Genomic DNA, 4527 nt, shown 5'->3' with positions numbered 1-4527 from the left:
GAGATAACACCCCCCCATTACGTCATGCTTCAGAAATGTGGAAAATGGTCCGTTTTCAAATGTTTTATTTTTGAACGTCAGTTCACATTTGTACGTGGATCATCAGTGTTAGAGCTAAAATTAGCACGTTTAAAGTGATTTTCATGCTTCCAGGGGCTCGGGAAGTGAAATAAATACCATTTGGAGGCATTTAATGTTCGAGCAAAAACGGCTGATTTTCGACAAAAGAGATAACACCCCCCCATTACGTCATGCTTCAGAAATGTGGAAAATGGTCCGTTTTCAAATGTTTTATTTTTGAACGTCAGTTCACATTTGTAGGTGGATCATCAGTGTTAGAGCTAAAATTAGCATGTTTAAAGTGATTTTCATGCTTCCAGGGGCTCGGGAAGTTAATTAAATACCATTTGGAGGCATTTAATGTTCGAGCAAAAACGGCTGATTTTCGACAAAAGAGATAACACCCCCCCATTACGTCATGCTTCAGAAATGTGGAAAATGGTCCGTTTTCAAATGTTTTATTTTTGAACGTCAGTTCACATTTGTAGGTGGATCATCAGTGTTAGAGCTAAAATTAGCATGTTTAAAGTGATTTTCATGCTTCCAGGGACCCAAAACACAAGATTTATGGAATGGTTAAAAGTGCATGAAAATGGCCAATTTACTCACTCTGAGTTCTCAAAAAGGGTTTCTTCACCCCGGGAAGTTAATTAAATACCATTTGGAGGCATTTAATGTTCGAGCAAAAACGGCTGATTTTCGACAAAAGAGATAACACCCCCCCATTACGTCATGCTTCAGAAATGTGGAAAATCGTCCGTTTTCAAATGTTTTATTTTTGAACGTCAGTTCACATTTGTAGGTGGATCATCAGTGTTAGAGCTAAAATTAGCATGTTTAAAGTGATTTTCATGCTTCCAGGGGCTCGGGAAGTGAAATAAATACCATTTGGAGGCATTTAATGTTCGAGCAAAAACGGCTGATTTTTGACAAAAGAGATAACACCCCCCCATTACGTCATGCTTCAGAAATGTGGAAAATGGTCCGTTTTCAAATGTTTTATTTTTGAACGTCAGTTCACATTTGTAGGTGGATCATCAGTGTTAGAGCTAAAATTAGCATGTTTAAAGTGATTTTCATGCTTCCAGGGGCCCAAAACACAAGATTTATGGAATGGTTAAAAGTGCATGAAAATGGCCAATTTACTCACTCTGAGTTCTCAAAAAGGGTTTCTTCACCCCGGGAAGTTAATTAAATACCATTTGGAGGCATTTAATGTTCGAGCAAAAACGGCTGATTTTTGACAAAAGAGATAACACCCCCCCATTACGTCATGCTTCAGAAATGTGGAAAATGGTCCGTTTTCAAATGTTTTATTTTTGAACGTCAGTTCACATTTGTAGGTGGATCATCAGTGTTAGAGCTAAAATTAGCATGTTTAAAGTGATTTTCATGCTTCCAGGGGCCCAAAACACAAGATTTATGGAATGGTTAAAAGTGCATGAAAATGGCCAATTTACTCACTCTGAGTTCTCAAAAAGGGTTTCTTCACCCCGGGAAGTTAATTAAATACCATTTGGAGGCATTTAATGTTCGAGCAAAAACGGCTGATTTTCGACAAAAGAGATAACACCCCCCATTACGTCATGCTTCAGAAATGTGGAAAATGGTCCGTTTTCAAATGTTTTATTTTTGAACGTCAGTTCACATTTGTAGGTGGATCATCAGTGTTAGAGCTAAAATTAGCATGTTTAAAGTGATTTTCATGCTTCCAGGGGCCCAAAACACAAGATTTATGGAATGGTTAAAAGTGCATGAAAATGGCCAATTTACTCACTCTGAGTTCTCAAAAAGGGTTTCTTCACCCCGGGAAGTTAATTAAATACCATTTGGAGGCATTTAATGTTCGAGCAAAAACGGCTGATTTTCGACAAAAGAGATAACACCCCCCATTACGTCATGCTTCAGAAATGTGGAAAATGGTCCGTTTTCAAATGTTTTATTTTTGAACGTCAGTTCACATTTGTAGGTGGATCATCAGTGTTAGAGCTAAAATTAGCATGTTTAAAGTGATTTTCATGCTTCCAGGGGCTCGGGAAGTGAAATAAATACCATTTGGAGGCATTTAATGTTCGAGCAAAAACTGCTGATTTTCGACAAAAGAGATAACACCCCCCCATTACGTCATGCTTCAGAAATGTGGAAAATGGTCCGTTTTTAAATGTTTTATTTTTGAACGTCAGTTCACATTTGTAGGTGGATCATCAGTGTTAGAGCTAAAATTAGCATGTTTAAAGTGATTTTCATGCTTCCAGGGGCCCAAAACACAAGATTTATGGAATGGTTAAAAGTGCATGAAAATGGCCAATTTACTCACTCTGAGTTCTCAAAAAAGGGTTTCTTCAGCCCGGGAAGTTAATTAAATACCATTTGGAGGCATTTAATGTTCGAGCAAAAACGGCTGATTTTCGACAAAAGAGATAACACCCCCCATTACGTCATGCTTCAGAAATGTGGAAAATGGTCCGTTTTCAAATGTTTTATTTTTGAACGTCAGTTCACATTTGTAGGTGGATCATCAGTGTTAGAGCTAAAATTAGCATGTTTTAAAAGTGATTTTCATGCTTCCAGGGGCCCAAAACACAAGATTTATGGAATGGTTAAAAGTGCATGAAAATGGCCAATTTACTCACTCTGAGTTCTCAAAAAGGGTTTCTTCACCCCGGGAAGTTAATTAAATACCATTTGGAGGCATTTAATGTTCGAGCAAAAACGGCTGATTTTCGACAAAAGAGATAACACCCCCCATTACGTCATGCTTCAGAAATGTGGAAAATGGTCCGTTTTCAAATGTTTTATTTTTGAACGTCAGTTCACATTTGTAGGTGGATCATCAGTGTTAGAGCTAAAATTAGCATGTTTAAAGTGATTTTCATGCTTCCAGGGGCTCGGGAAGTGAAATAAATACCATTTGGAGGCATTTAATGTTCGAGCAAAAATGGCTGATTTTCGACAAAAGAGATAACACCCCCCCATTACGTCATGCTTCAGAAATGTGGAAAATGGTCCGTTTTCAAATGTTTTATTTTTGAACGTCAGTTCACATTTGTAGGTGGATCATCAGTGTTAGAGCTAAAATTAGCATGTTTAAAGTGATTTTCATGCTTCCAGGGGCTCGGGAAGTGAAATAAATACCATTTGGAGGCATTTAATGTTCGAGCAAAAACTGCAGATTTTCGACAAAAGAGATAACACCCCCCCATTACGTCATGCTTCAGAAATGTGGAAAATGGTCCGTTTTCAAATGTTTTATTTTTGAACGTCAGTTCACATTTGTAGGTGGATCATCAGTGTTAGAGCTAAAATTAGCATGTTTTAAAAGTGATTTTCATGCTTCCAGGGGCCCAAAACACAAGATTTATGGAATGGTTAAAAGTGCATGAAAATGGCCAATTTACTCACTCTGAGTTCTCAAAAAGGGTTTCTTCACCCCGGGAAGTTAATTAAATACCATTTGGAGGCATTTAATGTTCGAGCAAAAACGGCTGATTTTCGACAAAAGAGATAACACCCCCCATTACGTCATGCTTCAGAAATGTGGAAAATGGTCCGTTTTCAAATGTTTTATTTTTGAACGTCAGTTCACATTTGTAGGTGGATCATCAGTGTTAGAGCTAAAATTAGCATGTTTAAAGTGATTTTCATGCTTCCAGGGGCTCGGGAAGTGAAATAAATACCATTTGGAGGCATTTAATGTTCGAGCAAAAACGGCTGATTTTCGACAAAAGAGATAACACCCCCCCATTACGTCATGCTTCAGAAATGTGGAAAATGGTCCGTTTTCAAATGTTTTATTTTTGAACGTCAGTTCACATTTGTAGGTGGATCATCAGTGTTAGAGCTAAAATTAGCATGTTTAAAGTGATTTTCATGCTTCCAGGGGCTCGGGAAGTGAAATAAATACCATTTGGAGGCATTTAATGTTCGAGCAAAAACTGCTGATTTTCGACAAAAGAGATAACACCCCCCCATTACGTCATGCTTCAGAAATGTGGAAAATGGTCCGTTTTCAAATGTTTTATTTTTGAACGTCAGTTCACATTTGTAGGTGGATCATCAGTGTTAGAGCTAAAATTAGCATGTTTTAAAAGTGATTTTCATGCTTCCAGGGGCCCAAAACACAAGATTTATGGAATGGTTAAAAGTGCATGAAAATGGCAAATTTACTCACTCTGAGTTCTCAAAAAGGGTTTCTTCACCCCGGGAAGTTAATTAAATACCATTTGGAGGCATTTAATGTTCGAGCAAAAACGGCTGATTTTCGACAAAAGAGATAACACCCCCCATTACGTCATGCTTCAGAAATGTGGAAAATGGTCCGTTTTCAAATGTTTTATTTTTGAACGTCAGTTCACATTTGTAGGTGGATCATCAGTGTTAGAGCTAAAATTAGCATGTTTAAAGTGATTTTCATGCTTCCAGGGGCTCGGGAAGTGAAATAAATACCATTTGGAGGCATTTAATGTT

The sequence above is a fragment of the Lissotriton vulgaris genome, unplaced genomic scaffold, assembly GCF_964263255.1.
Source record: "Lissotriton vulgaris unplaced genomic scaffold, aLisVul1.2 SCAFFOLD_1163, whole genome shotgun sequence".
Lineage (NCBI taxonomy): Eukaryota > Metazoa > Chordata > Amphibia > Caudata > Salamandridae > Lissotriton > Lissotriton vulgaris.
The sequence above is the reverse complement of the archived record's forward strand: the minus strand, read 5'-3'. Positions refer to the sequence as shown.